Source organism: Gopherus evgoodei, chromosome 2 (assembly GCF_007399415.2).
Source record: "Gopherus evgoodei ecotype Sinaloan lineage chromosome 2, rGopEvg1_v1.p, whole genome shotgun sequence".
In the NCBI taxonomy this organism is placed as follows: Eukaryota; Metazoa; Chordata; order Testudines; family Testudinidae; genus Gopherus; species Gopherus evgoodei.
In genome coordinates, this window is record NC_044323.1 from 121672003 (window position 1) to 121691712 (window position 19710).

The window sequence follows — 19710 nt, forward strand, 5'->3', positions numbered from 1 at the left end:
AAAGATTAGACAGTGGAGCAGATCACATCATAGGAACAAGGACTCTTAGACATCAGTTCCAAGCATCTGTGCTGATCTATCCAACCTGAGAAAGATGAATATGGAGGTGGGAGGGTGAGGGCTGAAATACATCACTCAGATCCGTGTTCTTCCAGGAGCACCATTCCAACTCTTTCAGAGATAACATTAGAAATAAAGTCAGTTCTGGTTCTATATAAAGGTGTCTTCTCATCACAGTCTAGAAGACATGTGACTGACATTCACATTTCTCTAAGTCCTCCTTTTCCTAAGACTCATTTGGATTCTATGAGTAAAGAACCCTCAACTTTCTTGGTGTTACAGCCTAGTCATCTCTACCTTCTGGGTGAGATCTGAGATAAGATCTGCAATACGACTCTGTTCAGGAACTACACCATAAGGGAAGACCTTAGGTTAGAGGGCAGAATGAAGAGGATATTTATGAATAAAAATGTTACCATCTAGATCTGAAGGTTGAATTCTGGGCAGAGTTCTTTATCCCATATGGAGATTGTCCCAAATTTACAGCAACTCGGAAGAGATAGCATCTGACAGATGGATCCTGGAGACAGTAAAAAGTGTATATGCTATCCAATTTCCAGCCCCCTTCTCCCTTCTCTTTTCAGAGATCCCTCCCATGAGAGACTATTAAAATAAGACGTTTTCTGCCTGTTACAAATGTGCTATGGAAAAGGTGCCCAATGTATTCAAAGGGAAAGGGTTCTGTTCAAGATACTTTCTTATTCCAGAAAAGGATAGGGTTTTTTTGTCCAGTATTGGACTTCAGAAAACTAAATTCCGTCCTAAGGAAGTTCTGATTCCATAAACTGTCTGTAGATTCTATAATCTCTTCTCTTATCCAACAGGACTGGTTAGCAGCTTTCAATCTAATTTCATATACTCATAAGGCTGCTGCACTGCAATTACCTCTGCTTTATCATAGAGTGAGATCATTTTCAATATAAGCATTTGCCTTTTAGTCATTCTGTACCCCAAAGGTCTTTACAAAATGCCTCTTGGTGGTTGCCACTTGCCTATGGAGACAGGGTATTTTCATCTACTTCTAGTTCTATGATTGGTTTATCAAATCTCCATCAAAAGAGGACCTTTCTATGGTCATATATCAGGATAGCGCTCTTTTCAACAACCAAGGTCTCAGACTCAACTAGGAAAAATTGTTACGAATGCCTATTAAAAGGATTCCATTCTGCCATACTGGTCTCAAGACTGGGCAAAGCACTGTTACCTCATGTGGGGAAGGGACTATACGCCTCAGCACATATTTGTAAGGACAAGATCACTCATAAAGCTTCTAAATCAATGTCCAGAACAAACAATTCCTTCTTTCAACAGTTAATGGGCTTACAGCTTCAACAACAATGTGACTCCCTTCGCTCTTCTATGCATAAGCTATTTGCAATGTTAGGTACTGGAAAATGTCAGGCCTAACATAGATGATTGACAGGGGGACCCAAATAAAAACAATTGCACAATTCAGGGGCATTGGACTCCCATAGAGAGAAAGTTACACATCTATACTGTTGAGTCAAGACCCATTTGATGAGCTCTCAGGTCATTTCTGCCACAAATCTGCCACAGACAATACAACTGTCATGTATTAGTTGAACAACCAGGAGTGTGCACACTCTTATCGGCTCTGTGATTGGACTCTGAAACTAGTGTATTTCACACCTAGAAGGGAAATATAGCAACTTAGCAGATCAGCTGAGCAGGAACATATCAAAAAATGCATGAGTAGCCCCTGAAAATATCAGTAATAAAAGACATTTTTGATTTATGGGGATATCTTGATGACTTTTCTGAGTCCCGATGCAACACAAAATGCCACAAATTTTGTTCAAGGATGAGTGGCAACAAGAAGTCAATTTTGGATGCATTCCTAATAAAATGGAATCAAGGTCTCCTTTATGCATTTTCCCCTTTTTTTGATGATTCAGAAGGTAATAAACAAGATATGAAAGGATGGGCCAAATTGATTTGATTAGCCCCAGGTTAGGCTATGCAATGATGGTTCCCACACCTGTTACAGTTTTCCAGAAGAATCTCCTATTGCCTACCGTTAGATCTGGATTTACTGATTCAGCAGGAAGAACAAGTCTTTTCACCCTGATCTGAGTTCACTTCACCTCATAGTGTATGTGATAGTAATTTGAGGGACGTGGAATAGGTTTGCTCTTTGTATGTACATAAGATTTTACTCAACACTAGAAAAGAGTCCACATATAAATGTTATTTAAGTAAATGAAAAAGACTTTTATTGGGGGAAAAGAATAACAATATCAGTCCACATACATTTCTGGTTTAGGCTGTATTAGATTACCTGGCATATTTTTAATTTTTTTTAATCTCTCTTAATCCTTCATAAAAGTTCACTTGCCTGATCTTTCTTCATTTCTTCAGGGAGTTAAAGAGAAATCATTATGTATTTGTAATTAGTCAACAAGTTCCTTAAAGGTTTATTAAGTGTCTATCCACCAGTAAAATCCCCTATGTCTTCTGGAACCTTAACCCAGTTTTATCTCAGCTCATGCAACAACCATATGAACCTTTGGGCCAATATTCACTTTTTCATTTTTCCATCAAAAGTGCTTTAACAATTATGATTACTTCAACAAAATGGTTAGTAAGTTACAAACATTAATAGTTGACCCCAATTTACAGTTTTTCATAAGGATAGGGTGGTTTTATGACCATGTCCAAAATTATGAACTTAGAGAGTAGCAGAGTTTCATATTAATCAGTCAATCAATTTACCTGTATTTTCCCCTAGACTGCATAATCACTCAGGTGAGTCAAGATTGCATACCCAAGGTGGAAAAAAGGACATTGGCCTATTATTTGGATAGGACTAAAGAATTCAGGTATTCTGCTAATTTATTTGCCACTTATTTAGGAAGTAAGAAAGGTCAAAGGGTTATTGTACAGTCTCTAGTTAGGTTAAAATATATATTCAAGAGGCTTACAAATTAACATCTGTCCCTCCCCACTGGGAGTTAGATCCCATTGGAGTCAAAGTGGTATCTTTAGCTTTCAAAATATATGGCCTGCTTACTGAGATATGCAAGTAGTCAATATGGAGGTCTATTCATACTTTTGTTAAACAATAGTCTTTAGACTTGTCTTCTAAGGTGAGATTCAAGATTCAGTCAGACTGGTCTTCAATCTTTGTTTGATAGGACACCAGATCCCATCATCCTTATCATACTATTGCCATGATTGGGAATATGCAGAGGCCACTTGAAGAAGAAATGAGGTTACTCAGCTGTAACTGGAGTTTTTCGATATTGGCCCTTCACATTCATATTCCTTGTCTACTTTCCCCTCTTCTCCAGACTCTTATAGCTAATTGGACCTAGAGGAGCAGTGGAGGAATTGAGTCATTTGGAATACCACATATAGTGTTATAACCTTGCCTTCAGAATGTTCACAAATGCTGAATGAAGGGATAGGAGGAGCTAAGGAATGCTCCAGCAGGCACTGATAACTAAAGTTGCACCCACTTGACATATCCCATGGCTGTGTATACATATAGCCATCTCAAAGAACAGGTGAGTGACCTTCACTTCTTGATCAGTCCATATACAGATTTGTTTCTATTAACCTTGCATTACAAACTTCTGAATAACTAATATATTGGCAGAAATTATAATCAACTAACAAACTATATGGAAATAGAATAAAGGACTACATTTGTTATAGTATTTATTTAGAATTATTATCTTGACCATCTCTAAAGGCAGAGATTAAAGTAATGACAAGGCAAGTCACCTTTTTATGTAAAGCACAATCAGAATGCAGTAGCAATTGTCCATTGATTAAAAAAGCAGCATTTTACATTTTCAAATTAGTTTACCAACATTATGGGCCAATTCTCCTCTCATGGAAATCAACAGGAGTTTTGAAAGTCACTGTAATGTGAGCAAAAGTAGATAGACATTCAAGTATAATGAATGTAGTTTATTTTGTAAGGTTTTTCAGTATGCTATTTGCTTCAGGGATACTTTGTAGGATTATTATTTATGGTAATAGGTTAAATAGGGCACATTTGCTTGAGCCCGGTTTACTAGTTATTCCTGATGTATGCTGATACTTATGCTATATAACAGAGGTAGGCAAACTACGGGTCAGGGACTGCATCTGGTCCTTCAGACATTTTAATCCGGCCCTCAAGCTCCAGCCAGGGAGCAGGGTACGGGGCTTGCCTTGCTCTAGCTGGAGATCGGTATCGGGGGCTTGCCCTGCTCTGCACATGCAGGGGCTCCGCATGGCTCCTGGAAGCAGTAGCATGTTCCCCCTCCGCCTTCTACGCATAGAGGCAGCCAGGGGGCTCTGCACACTATCCCCAAAGCTCCCACTGGCCGGCAACCACAGCCAATGGGAGCTGCAGGGGCAGCACCTGCGGACATGGCAGTGCACAGAGCTGCCTGGCCACACCTCTGAATAGGAGCTGGAGGGAGGGCATGCCACTACTTCTGGGAGGTGCTTGAAGTAAGCGCTGCCTGGAGCCTGCACCCCTGTCCCCCTCCTGTGACCCAACCTCCTGCCCCAGCCCTGATTCCCCTCCCACTCTCCGAACTCCTCGGTCCCAGCCCGGAGCATCCTCCTGCACCGCCAACTCCTCATCTCCAGACCCACTCCAGAACCCACACCCCTTCCTGCACCCCAACCCCCAATTTAGTGAGCATTCATGGCCCACCATACAATTTCCATACCCAGATGTGGCTCTTGGGCAAAAAATTTGCCTACTCCTGCTATATAATGACGGACAAGACACAGTATTCACTGTTGAGTGTGGTTTAATGTGTGAACTGACTGCTTTCAGTTAAAAACAAATGAAAGGCAAACTTTCCCAATTCCTATGTTTCTAAAGGTATTAATGTCTTTTGTCAAGTTGATAGTGTTATGACGGATTATTGTCTGCAAGAAGAAGATTTTATTTTTATTTCTCAAGTAAGACTCGGTTGAAAGATAATATGGAAAAAATATGATATAATTGTAAATCATGAGCCAATATAGTGCACAGTAGTTTTGTAATCAGGAGGTTTTACTCCAAAGTAATTTGCAGTCTGTGGGTGTTTTTTAAGAAACTATACAAAGGGATAGCTGAGCATTGCTGTGTAGTTATGCTTAATACATATTATGGTCCAAATTTTTTAAAAAGCAAGGTGGAATCAATTGTGGACACAAATGATGGATTTTCAATGTGTAACTAGCTGGTTAGTAGATACAAACATGATTTGTGCCCATCAAAATTTAGTAGATAGACATTGAGTTCGCATCATGTGTTGCCACAAGCAATTGTGGGCAATATATGAGAGGTTGTCTTAAAGACCCTTTGAAAATTTATCCTTATACATTTGCTCTATAGCAAAACAATGGAATTAAGTCATAACAGCATTTTAGGCTATTATCCAATGATAATGTCTTTATTTACATAATTTAATCTGAATTCTTTCCTGCAAGGACTATACATTAAGATTAACAATATAGTGTAACTGTTCATCCAACTTCCAAGCCCCTTTCATGAGAACCAAGTAAGGAGTCTTAGTAAATTAATGCTAGTTGGGAAGGCTCCTTATCTGACTTATATCCTTGAAAGGGCTAGGCACAACAAGTTCCTTGCACTTTTAGTATGCTTTTCATCTTTGTTACCCAAACTTTGCAAAGAGCTTTCTCTCTGTCTCATAGTAAATGAGTATATAGATCTAGAAACATTGACAGCTGCATAGAGACCTGTGTGAAATTCACACACAAGTTACTGGGCTCAGTATGAGGGTAACTGGAAGAAATTATTTGGCCTATGTTATACAGGAGTTTAGACTAGATGATCTAATGGACCTTTCTGGCCTTTGAATACATGAATCTGTGAGTCTTGTCCATTTTCCTTTAACACACTCATTACATTTCTCTAGGCAGGTTAATGCAATGTTTTCCAGTTTTACACCGCTTCCTCGATATAACGCCACCCCGATATAACACGAATTTGAATATAACACGGTAAAGCAGTGCTCCGAGGGGCTGGGGCTCCGCACTCCAGTGGATCAAAGCAAGTTCAATATAACACAATTTCACCTATAACACAGTTAGATTTTTTGGCTCCCAACGACAGTGTTATATCGAGGTAGAGGTGTGTTTCCAAACAATTCATTATCCAGTTGAAACTACTATTTTAAATATTTTCATTGTATATCTATGCTTTTATATATACTGTATCCTCATATATGCATATTTCTAGCTGTAGGCATGACAAAAGAGGTGGGAATATCACCAGTTAGGAGGTAATTGGGCTGCACTATCCGTGGTGACATTTATTTAAAACATGCTGTGATTGTTTATTTTATATCTTAAATTAGATTGAGGTCAAAGTGCATTTTATTAGTAAAACTTAAATTTATTTTCTGCTTCAAAAGTAAATCCTCAATCTTTTCCTTAGTAATGTATAATGTGATTTCAATAGAATAAATTCTCTTTCACATTCCATTCAACTCCTGATTAATTCACATTACTGACATTACAGAAATATGGTTAACTAATTCCTGTCTTACAGTTCAGAACCTGTGGTATATATAACAATGTGAACCACTGTTGATACTTTAGGCCTTGTATGACTTCAGCTGAGATTGTGTTTTCATTAAAAAATGGCTGCAATCTAATTCATTTGGAAGGATTATTATACACTTCCTTCTTGAAATTGTCAGACATGCAATAAAATTGAGCATAACAACAGGTTATTGTGATTCCTAGAGAAAGTATTTAAACAGTTATGGGAAGTCTGCTGTGCTGATATGATTTCCAAGGCTATTTGAGAAGCTTATCAATTAGTTTCTAAACAGGTGGTGCATAGTTGTCAGTTCACTCCTTTGAGGAGTCTTCAGGGCAAGAATGCTGCATTATTATTAATAATTTTAATATAACTATATTTTTCTGCAAGCAATACACTGTAAACATACATAGGGTCCTGGTTCTTCAGAGCATAGCTACTGGAAAGCCATTGTAGTGAGTAAGTATAATGCTATATTATAGCTTTGGTATGCAAAATGTCAAAATGTGCCTTTTTTCCTCAGGCTAGATCAGAGAAAGTGCATTGGGAAACCTGTCAGAGAGAGGTTTCTTGAGATGTCCAATTAACTCTGAGAAGACAGTAGCTTTTGAGAAGACTATGGAGGCAGAAAGAAAAAGAGGAGGAAAAGATAGGTGCTTGGGTAATAAGCGGTGATAGTAAAGGATAGTGCTATGATGAAAGGGGCATTCCACCTATATTAAAGGTTTGCTGAGAAGAGAAGGAGAGATTTATGGGGCAGACTTGTTCTGTAATGTTACTAACTCATCACCTTTTGCTTGTTTTGCTGATGTAAAACATGAGTACAACTGAACAGAAGACAACAATTCCATTTTGTGGCCACTTTCCAAGTTTCAAAATTTGATTTCATTCTACATTGGAGCAAAACTAAAACCTGTTGAATGGTTTTGCAAAAGGGGAAATGTGTCACGTGGAGAGCGATATGGCTAGGGCTCTGGCAACCCCAGCAAGATCTTGCTCTCCCTGTTTCCAAGATTTTTTTTTCATTTCAGACTATTCCAGACCAAGCAGAGCAGAGAAATAGCTCTGAACCCACATCTCAGGCCAGTACTGTAACCATCCAGCTATAGTCTCTTCTTTTGTGTAAGACCCCAGACCTAAAAACCTTCTGAACAGAAGTTTTGTAGAAACCAAAACAGCTCTGTGAATGTTTCAGCTTCCACAAAACATCATATTTTGATGAAAAGAAATTTCAGCAAAATGTGTTCACTAGCTCTAAAGCTGAGTTCCTCCTGCCCAAGAGAGAGAGAGTTGCATTATCCCATGCTTCATCTTCCATTAATTCCTGGCTACTTGGTCTGTTTGTCTCTAGCTACATCTCACTGTAGAACTTCTGCTTAGAAATGTCCCCAGACCTTGGGTGGGTTCCTGATACAGATTTAAAGAAACAGTATGCATAGCCTCACATCTGCAAATAATTAAAATGTCCTTCACAGCAATAGCAATATTTTGCTGAGCTATCTGATGTTTTAAAATGGATCACTTTTGGGTATTGTAAAGATAATTGATCCTGCATGTCCATATATCCTAAGTGGTCACAGTTTTGGGTGGGACACAACAAGGAGTTCCTAGGTGATTACTCAGAACAATCTAAAAGTACCATGGGCAGAAAGTCGGGGAAACTCACTGTGAGGAATTGAAAAGGACTGGTAATTGCTAGCTGTCTCATAAAGGGATCATGATTCTTATGAATAGCATTGCCAGAAAGCACTATCTAATGAATAACTTAAACTGTTCTATTAGATATTGAACAAAACCAAACATGCTGGCCAGCTGAAGGTAAATACAGTAGTGTGCAAAAGTATCATCAATAAGAGTCTATCTGTAATATATTTTATATATGGTGTCATTCAAAATGTAGGGTCAGTTTCAAAGGATTTCTTCTTCATTTGAAATATGATTGTAGGGAAACCAAAACTGAATTGATTTCATAAATGGACTAACTGAAATCTTACTTTTAGGATGGCTACTTTGTCCTCCCGAAGAAGCCAGTCTTTCAGACTGTTGGGTGCATTTGCAGTGATGCATTTGCAGTGATGCAGTGATGCATTTGCAGTGATGCATGATGGGTGACCAGCAATCCATATTCCTAAAGGTAATGAAGAGATAATGCCAGTCAATGTGGGGCATTCCTATGAGTTTACTGTAGATGAAGAATAAGACAGACTTCAGCTCTTCATAGCTTACCCAAGTGCCTACTGTATAATGGAAATAAACTGAAATGTTGGTTTCAATAATAAAATACTACAGAAAGTGAATGAACTGAATAGAATAGCTAAACAACTCTGGCATATAAAAATGGATACTAAAAGTGAATTCAGTAAGGGTAAACAAAAGTTTAGTTTGTTTAATAAATTTTGTTTGTTGTAATATTTGAGGGAGTCAAAATTACCTCACGGGAGTGAAGTTATATATGTATATGAGTAAATAACATAGAAATATAAAATAACCTAAAAATTATGAGTAAGGGAGTACAAGAGTTTTTTCTGAGTTATAATAATGGAATTCTGAATGTTAGAATGACCCAGAAATACAGTTAGTTGAATTATTCTTTGAAAATAACTATAATAATGACTGTTTTGAATTTTGGCCTTTTTGTGGTTAACAAATTGTAAACTAAATCTGAGGTTTAAAATGTATTCATTGTTCAGAAGCATTTGACAAATACTGTATTTTACATGAACATATTTCAGCTTATGGGTTGTTTATGAACTGTAAGTTCTGATGTTTTGTTATCATGATCTTCTAAGTCATAGTGTTGTTCCTGCTCCCTTATTGATTTACTAAAACGTTTAAAATAGCAAGATAACAATCAATGCATAATGAACAATGAACAACTCGTAAAAATATCCTGATGAATAGATAACCATTTGTTCTAAAACTTGTGAAACTTTTGGGCTTCAAAGATTTGGAGCTAGTTGTCAAAAAAATATTTGCAAAGTAAAAGTTGTTGTCACTTGTTTTAGTCATGAAAATATTCATGAATAACTTAAAAAAAACCAACAACCAATAAACTAAAAATCAACCAGCTTTGCTTCAGCCTAGCAGAATTGGGTCCTGGTCTGTGGATGTGACTCCTAAGCACTGTTGTAATACATAAATAATAATCATAATAATTAATAATAACTAATAATACAAGTGCTGTAGTAATCAGTGTTTGCCCTTGTGCACTGGAGAGAGTAGATTAGACAAACACCTGTCAGGAATGGTCTAGATTCTTCCATAAGTGCAGGGGACTAGACTAGATGACCTCTGGAGGTCCCTTCCTATCCTATGATTCTATGAAAACAGAATGCCTCCCTTTAGTCCTTCTGGTATTCTGTCTTGGAGAGTGTGCTTTACAGAGGGTTGTGCCGAAAAGGTAATGTTCAAGGAAAAATGTATTAAAAATAGTTATTTTTCAAATATATAAGCTGTTTGTTTCATCACTCATTACCTTTTGAGAAATATCTGATTCAGTGATTTGTTGATCAGACTGGAAATAAGGTGTCATTTTTAATGGTGTAATTAAACACTGGAACAATTTACCAAGGGGCATGGTGGATTCTCCATCACTGAGAATTTTTAAATCAAGATTGGATGGTTTTCTAAATGATATGGTCTGGGAATTATTTTGGGGACATTCTATAGCCTGAGTTACACAGGAGGTCGAACTGGATGACCGCAGTGGTTCCTTCTGTTCTTGGAATCTATAAACATATACTTTTGCTCTAACACTAGCTTGTGATTGATCGAAGTTATTTAACAATACTTTGTATGTGACTAACTTTCCTTTAATATCATCAAACTATCAGAAGGAAAATACTCTAGCCTTTAGAACTACATGCTCCTAATTAAAGAAAAATCTCTCATGATGGGAGATCACACTAAATCTGCAAAATGGAATTAGGATTGCTTGCTCAGATCACTTGGGTGTATCTAACCTGATCAATGCCCTGACTTTGTAGGCTGGTGAATCTCAGCCCTATTCTCTGTCAGAGGCACACAATAGTTTAGTATTCTGAGGGCCGCAATGCTTTAGTCCTATTCTGGTTGGTGGGTGTCTTGTGGTGTTGCCTGGGGCTGTTAGTGACCTGTGATATTCAGGTGAGGCTAGAAAATCTGGTGCTGCCTTTTGACCTTAAATTCTATGACATTATGACTCTAAAGTGGCCACACTCTTAATGCTAGCAGCTGAATTCCATTCAGATGACACATTATTTTTATTTCAATTGATTTATGATTATAGCTGGATGAATAATGGATTTTTCAGTTCATTGGCAACTCTGGAAAAATCAATTTGGAATGAACTGAAATTAACATTGTTTTGTTTTTTTTCTTTTTTTTTTTTTTTGTGATTCACAATGTTAAAAACATTTCAAGTTGAAATTAAATGTTTTGATAATGTCAAAATGAAAGGTTTTGTTTTGACCCAAATAATTGTGTTTTGATCTCAGGCATTTTGACAAAAGCACAGGAGGACTAGATTCACAGAGTAAGAAGTGGTGGTATCTCCTGATAAGTGTTAGGACACTCTCCTGGGATGTGGGAGACACAGGTCTAATGCCCTTCTCTGCCTGATGTGGACAAGTAATTGCAACTTGGGTCTCCCATATTGCAAGTATGTTCCCTAGCCACTGAGCTATGGGACACAGCAGTGTACAACTCTCTCAGTCTCTTCTCCTCAAGATGGTCCACTTTTAAAAATAATTAAAGCATCCTTGGAGCAGGAACTTGAACATGGGTCTCCCATAGCCTAGGCAAATACCTTAACTACCAAACTATAGAGTCATTCTTGCTCAGTTTTCCTGGTCCAATTACTATCCATTGTCATTCATAGAGATACTGAGTTAGATGCTGTAGATGAACTGACTGCCAGTTTCTTCCTGTCAATTTCCCTTTTCATAATAAGAGTATTGAAGTCCAAACGTGGGTTTTACAGGGACTCCTTTTTCATTTTTGGTGAAAACATCAATATTTTAGGTAAAAGTGCTTATTAAATCAACAGAAATGCCATAACAGTTTAGTCTTTAAAGTTCTAGTCTTTAAAAGACAATGTGCCTGTGCAGCCTTAACTGGAAATTTTACAGAGATGATGTATCCCTGTAGAATGAAACATGTTTAGACAATTGAGAGAACTCTTAATATTTTACAATATTTTTCTCTCCTTTCTTATTATTTGTTAGTTTATAAGCACATTCATCTTAGTTTGGACAGTGCCAACTGAACATAGTTGAAAGATTTTAATAGATATTCCACAGGAAATGTTTGTCTGCAGTTAAAAAAAAAAGATCTTTCATTTAAGATAAAATAATTTCTTTTCTTTTTCAAGCTGAGTACAGAAAAAAGTGCAATGTTATATGTTTCTGAACATTTTACTTTTTTATCCTTTAAATGATAGTCAGTTGAATTTCTTTGGATGTTCACAGTATATGCAGGACAGTGGCACTTGTGTGTATGTCCCTTAGAAAAATGAGAGTGTACTGAACTAAGACTTCAAACTTTGCCCCTGTCCTGACTCAGCTGAAAATAAATGTACTTATCTGATTAGCTAGGGTAGTACTGGGGAATGGGCTATCAAAGTACTTAAGATAATGTCACAGAGAATAAATAATAGACTCCTAAGTTATGTCCTACGTGAATGATGATTGTAACTAAAACACAAGTTTACACTTGCCAGATCTGAAATGTATTCCAAATGAGGCTCAAAGGCTTTCCCAGACCACATAGGCAAACCTAAAGCGAGCTGACAGAAGAACTGAAACCATTTGTTATAATCTTATTAACCCTATCTTGCAGCCCAAACAAAGCTACTTTAAACTCCTTTTACATTCCTGAAAGAAGACAACATAAATAAGTAAATCCATGAAAAAGAAGCCATTCTGGCTTAAGATTGCATAACAGAAGCCTGTAGATAAAGACTCCTTTCAGTTTCACTCAGTCCTTCCACTTTCAATTTGGAACAATGTGTCTTTGCTAGGATGATTCATATTAAAAGTCTGTGACACATTATAAGTACATAGAGGTTCAATGGATTTTTTTTTTTACAATATATTCCTTTATTTTGTTTTACTATCAAAATTATATGCACTGATTTTAAACAAATTGAATAGAGTTTTAGAATTACATCTTTAAAAGATGACACATCAGGCAGTACAGCAAACCTAAGGTAAGTTGAAGTGAGATAATATAACATAAATGTATCTAACCGGAAGGTTTAAAAATAAAGTACCCCAAATGAAAACTCTAATTCTTATTGTGACAGAAAGTTAAAGATTCAAAAATGTCAGTTTCAATCAATTTTTACTTTTTTGTAAAAGAATTTACAAATTTACAGAATTTAAGAGAGAGAACAACAGGTAATATGCTGATTTAATATTCCATATTTCCCAAACATATAATTGAAAAAAGGATAAGACTGTCATATCTTCTTGACAGTTAACCCGCAAATTACATAAGCACAAAAATGTCTTTGTGTAGTAACAATAAAGATCTCTTCACATTATTCTAGCAATGCTGGAAGATGCATTCTCTGAAAAACATAGGATGTCTTTTGTTAATGCTTGGCAATTAATGATGGAAATTCCCAATTAAGCTTACTAGAATCACACACAAAAATCTTAGAGATTCTCAAAACTTCTCTCGAGTCTTAAAAGAGGAACATTGTGATTAATGTTACGGTGGTTCCTTTTGTTACCAAGGAAAAATTTATGCTTGAAATGTGCATTTTATGACAACCAGTACCCAAAAGTGTTCACATATGAAAACAAATGAAAAGAATTTTAGAAAAAAATCTACAACTAGATAAATCTGCTGTTGAATCTGCAATTTTCATTGTTTCCCCCTGCAAATACGTCTTCTTTGAAAGTGAATTGCAAAGTTGTAGGTTTTTTTAATTTTAACGATTTAGATTCCAAATTGTCCTTTGAATACAAAAATGGTAGACTCTCTGTAAATAATGTGGTAGTGGCTAGCTTTTCATCATAAACCAGTTTTTAAATTCCTTCAAAACATAGCTTCTGGCTGAATATTGAATGTGGTGAATGTATATTAAATTGCATGTTGTTTGAGTGTGTCCAACTTCCCAAGTGATCCAGATTGCTCTGTGTAAGTAACTTGTCCCCATCATTATTTATCCATCCACCAATCTTTGTGTGCAGACTTTATCAGTAATGATTTTATATTTAAAAATATATTAATGAAAATATTGAATAGCATTGGGTAAAGAACTGACCCCTGTGGAATCCACCAGAAACATCCTCCCCACATATTGACTCCCAAATAACGATTAGGTTTGAGGTGTATCATTTAGACAGTTTTTAATCCATTTAATATGTACTTTATTGATTCTGTATAGTGCTTATATTTAAATCAAGATGTCATGCAATATCAGGTCAATGCCCTATAGATAACTAAGTATATTATTTGAACACATTAAGTCAACAATATTATTTTTGACCTTATTGAAACTTTTCTGACTGCAGCCCAGTGTTAGCAAATGTCCCAGGCTATCAGATTGGTTTCCCTGTGAGGAGAAATCATGGATGCAGAATCTGGGTATATTCGAAGTACAACTGGTTTATTTACACCATTCCTGCAATAGAGGTGGTCAAACAGCATGTGCGCAATGAGGAATCTTCTTCTGTGAGGAATCTCCACCCAACACCAAAGCCCAGTTAATAGAAAGCAAATCTTCCGCAAGAATTGACTGTAATCAGAGACCAAGGCAGAGAAAAAACTCTCCTTGGTGGTTACACAGCTCCTTCGCCAAAGACCACTGCCTCTGCATCAAACCTTTCATAACCATAAACCAACATCAACACAGCATTTGTTCCCAGGACTGATCATGTGTTCACATGCAAAGAAAAAAAACTTGGAAAACTATATTTAACAATGTTTTATAACTCGTCATGCCTGTCGTTACAGTTATGTTATGTGTAATGAAATAATATTTTATTTTAAGAAGTTTCAGGTTAAACAGACAAGGAGTTAAGAAGATACAAATTTATTAGATAAATGAGTTTTCACTCTTGTTAAAGTCTGCTAATTTGCAGGAGGATGCAGTTTGGGAAGAAATGGTGAAGAATGTGATAATTTCCAAACCCACTGACTTAAGGTTATTATTCTTTGTTTAGTCTCACCTTTGTTGGTGCCTTTATTTATTTTGGGAGATGTCAAAGTTTCTTTTAGAGCTATTAGGCCTGAAAGCTTTGATCATTTTATCTTTAGCTGATAAAGTTTAATAATTTGATCAGTGATTGATTAAAGTTTTGCTATGTTGATACGAAACTTGTCAGGAGATATACTGTCCTTGACAGACTCCTCAGGTGTATGGGCAGACTTTATGTGGAATCCATGTATAAATTCTATGACAGTGCAGGTAGAGTCTATAGGCTCCTGGGAGTTCATAAGGACAGACCATCAAATCTTGTGAAGCTTATAAATGCCACATTACTGAAACAAACAAAAGTTTTTTTATCATCATGGCCACTGCCAACACAGACAGTTGCAAAAATATATTAATTGACTTCTGATGACAACTTTATTAGCAAATCAAGATTAGAAAAATATAAAGCAACAATAATTTTACATCTGCAGTTAATATTCTATAGTCATGCTAATACATCACATGCATATAATGCTTTATATGTTCAAAGACATTGTCAAATATCATAACATTACAAACATCCATGCATACAGTCTTAATGGAAACCCTGCTTTATGTGAATGATCAGGTCTTGGACTGACACTGGGAGGAAGAAGCAGCATAGTGCTAGAGGTTAATGGTGGGAATTTGTGGACCATATACAGATGCTGAATTGTGAAGATGTTGTCAAGTCTGAACCGTAGTGGGAATATGCAATGAGGGGTGCACAGCATTCTTTGATCTGATTCAATTGATTTAGAGGCCGTTTTGTTCCAAGAGGGAGAATCTGAGGAAGCACTGTGGCTGGTAAGTGGCTATTCTCTGTAATGAAAGTGCAGTTCCTACATATTAAATGTTAAATATAAATTATGGTCTCCTATCTTGGGGGTTGTGGCTCATACTGTAACTGCATACAAAGATGAGAGTTTGGGTGTGACTCTTTGGGATGCTGGAGTAGAATATTCAGTTTCATTTGGTGTTTGGCATTTGAATAAACCCAAAAACTCAAAGCAAAACTCAGTCTACATGCATAAACAAATTTGCCTGGTTTTGTCTCAAAAGTATGAAAAAATTACCATATGTTGTACATTTTCCACCAGAAACAAAGAAACAAAAAGTTTGACCCAAACTTAGTTTAGATTGTCTTAAAATTCAACATAGGCTTTGCTAAAACTTGGTTTGGGTTCACCAAAAGGTTTTCAAACCTTACTTGGGCCAATCTTAGTAATTTTGGATGTGCCCACAAAACAATTTTTGTCCACTATCTCTACACCAAACAAGACAATTTCCTGCTCATTATTATCATGCATTTTAAAACATGCACATACATTTCCCCAACATTTTCTGCATCACCTTTGAAAAGCAAGAGTTTCAGGGTGCAGTAACTGATGCATTTTTAATTTACATATGACGTGTGAAATAATAATAGATATTTTATCAGCTTTCTTTCTTTCTTCCTTTCTTTCTTTCTTAGACTGTTACTGCCATTGGATCATGGTTATGACCTACAGGGCATGTGGTTCCTTTGACATCAAGTTTATTTTTCTAAACCCACAGCTTGATATTCTAGCACTTAATTTCAGAATGCAGCTTAAATCACAGAAGCCATAATATGTCAAATGATCCCACACTTGCAGGGGGAAAACAGTAAGTAATGAAAAAGCTATGATTGCTTTTCTGTCCCTCCAAATGACAGTTATCACCTCAATGACCTGCTCCGGGCAGACCCATCAAAACATGACATACTAAGGGATAACGTCATCTAACAGGGTAGTTACAAAAATCAATACAAAACCCATTTCAAAGATACTCTGTGTACGAATCCTGGTGTAACGTTCATTTATTGAATAGGCCTGGGGAAAAAAAAGACAACTTTTCTGATATATATGCTTTACCTCTCAAGCGAAGGAATTCTGTAGGTAAGTAATAATTATATTTTTCAATCTATTACTTAGTCTTGCCAAAGCTCAGCCTAGAATCTACTATGTGGATGACTGCTATAACTCAATTATGAAGCCTAAGCAGAGCCCTAGTGCATCTGTAATGCAAAAGGAACACAAGACAAGTGACTGCACTTTTTCAGCTGGTGGCTCTGTGTGTTAGAGTGTAGGAGAAACAGGGAAGGAGAGGGAGGTATTTTATTTTTCACTAAAGGTTTTGGAGTGTTATGTAGTTATCTTCATCTCATGAATATAAAAAGTATTTCTCCATCTGTGAAACAAATCCTAGTTCATGACTGGCTGATAACTGGTGTCGTCAGATGTTTGGCTGTGTTTGTGTGTCTTCTTCCTGTGTTTTGTCCCACCTCTGCACAGATAGCTGGCACAGCAGATCTCAAGCAAACCGCCCAATGATCACAAAATCCGTTAAGGTGCAAAGGTGCTTGGTCAGGTTTATCGTCAGCAAAGCACAGTCCTAGTTCCCTGGATCAATGCTTACAGTTATACTAGCACATGCATTCCCATGACAATGGACACAGCTCAGTCAGCTGTGGGACTTTTCACTGCTCCCTTGGCTGGACAAAGACACTCCCTCTGAGATACATTTTTATACACCAATACAAACCAGTTATGTATTACCTTTGATATATTAGGGTGCCACACTCTGATGTATTAGGGTGCCACCCATTGCCTTGTACCTATAGGTGAGATCTAAACATCTCTAGCCATCATGCTGTCATCCTGATTCTATCCTTAAGATGGGTCAGCATGTTCCTGTTATCTTTGGGGAATGTGTTTATTGGGATGTTCTGGTACCACTCTTCTGGAATGTGCTTGCGTTGAGTGTTTTGTGCCTAGTAACTCTTAGGAATATGTGTTTTTGCAATGTCAGCCCTGTGCTTGCCAAATTCTGTGAGCAGGGCCTGCCCAATTTGTTTCTTAGTTTTCACATTTCCTTGTATGACTGATGGACTGATTTTTTGGGGAATGTTAGGCCTGGGACCATGACTGAGGAATGTAGTTTTATAATTGAGCCTTAGAGGTATTTTCAGATAACTAATATATATGAGTAATATGGATATGGTGCATATATTTGTAGTGTATATGGGTGTGTATGTAAATAGGTATATTTTTATAGTTTGTATGTGCACATATGACATCACTTTATATTCAAGCATAACAATTCTTTTTCAATTTGGTGTTGTGGTTTGGCCCTTGTGGTACTGCAGATAGCAACATATTTTTATTAGGGTAATGACAGTTGCCATTTGTATTATTACTTGTAGTAGGCCGAGTGTTTTGAAATACTGGAATAGGCATTATTACAGTGTGTTTTATAGTGCTATGCATATGAGAAGTAAAAGAAATGTGGAGTAGTGACATTACAAATGAGGCCTTTACATATAATTTTTTTAATTAGTTACTACACAGTACTGTTCATCCATGTTATTGGTTACCTTTATTGATGGTTGTTAACCTTTGGTAAGCTTTACTGGAAAAGGAACAGGAGTGGCTAGGTTTTTTGTTCCATGGGTTGCATTGCTCTGTGATATACCAGTAGCTGACATGGATTCAGGTTTTTTTTTAATAACTGCTGTTTTTAGATAACCTACTGAATGGACAGTAACCAACTTATTAAATATTGCTGTGTTAGGTTTCAGTGTTGGTATTTAGACACTGAACAAGATTGTTTTGAATAACATGTACTTTAGCTAGGATGCAGTGATACTAAACCAAATTATGACTGGTACTAACAAGGAATTTGTTCATTTAATTTGTAGTTACTATGTAAAAAAATTTTTTTTACCACTTTGGTTTTTTTTTTTTTTTTGGTTTTATGTTGTTTGCTGACATTTGTTAGCTGATTTTTTACCTATATGTCTCAGGGGAGGGATAGCTCAGTGGTTTGAGCATTAGCTTGCTAAGCCTAGGATCATGCATTCAAGCCTTGAGGGTGCCATTTAGGGAACTGGAGTAAAAATCTGTCTGGGGATTGGTCCTGCTTTGAACAGGGGGTTGGACTAGATGACCTCCTGAGGTCCCTTCCAACCCTGATATTCTATATACAAACAAACACAGTTTAGCAATTCATGCACATTATAAATGAAGTAGAACAATATAGTTGCTTTTACATAGTAGCCAATTTAAAATGAACTGATAGTAGTTTTTAGCTGATTGCCAACTTAATTGTTTATATATGGTACTTGGAGGTGTATTTGACCAGTTTTTTTAAATTTATAAAGCACTTTATTTTTTTTCTTGATGCTTGGGGGTCCCTTTACTGTATACCAATATTTTTTGGTATTTTTATGGTGTAATACTTTCTCAGATGACAATAATATGAGATCTGGAGCAATTTTATCCAGTCAGATCACATATGCAAATGATGCATCCTGACTCTTTGCAGAGTCCTTTAGTGAAAGCTATTATTTATATATTATTTTGTTTATACACCTCTTCGTCGATATAATTCTGTCCTTGGGAGCCAAAAAATCTTACCATGCTATAGGTGAAACCGTGTTATATTGACCTTGCTTTGATCCACCGGAGAGCAAAGCCCAGCCCCACCAGAGCACTGCTTTACCGTGTTATATGCAAATTTGTGTTATATCAGGTGGAGTTATATTGAGGTAGCGGTGTATTTTTAGTACTTATTCAGAGTTCTAGGTTCTGCACATATTTATATGTCGTCTCTCAGGAGGCAAATAAAAGATTTTTCCTGGACCTCTCATATCACCGTCTTTTAAAAATTAGTAGTGTATAAATAAATCATGAAAACATTCAGTGTCTGTGTAGAAATATATATATTGGGGTTGTTTTCTTTCAGTAAATATTAAGAATTATTGGTCTTCTAAAGAAATTAGTGAGGTTCTGGAACAGCCTTCCATTAGTAGTACTGAGGGCAATCACTCTGGGTTTAAGGTGAAGCTTGAGAAATTTGTAAATGGGATTGTATGATGCAGTTGCCTGCAATAGCAGGGAGGTGGGCACCATGACTGAAGAGGTCTCTTCCAATCTTATGTCCT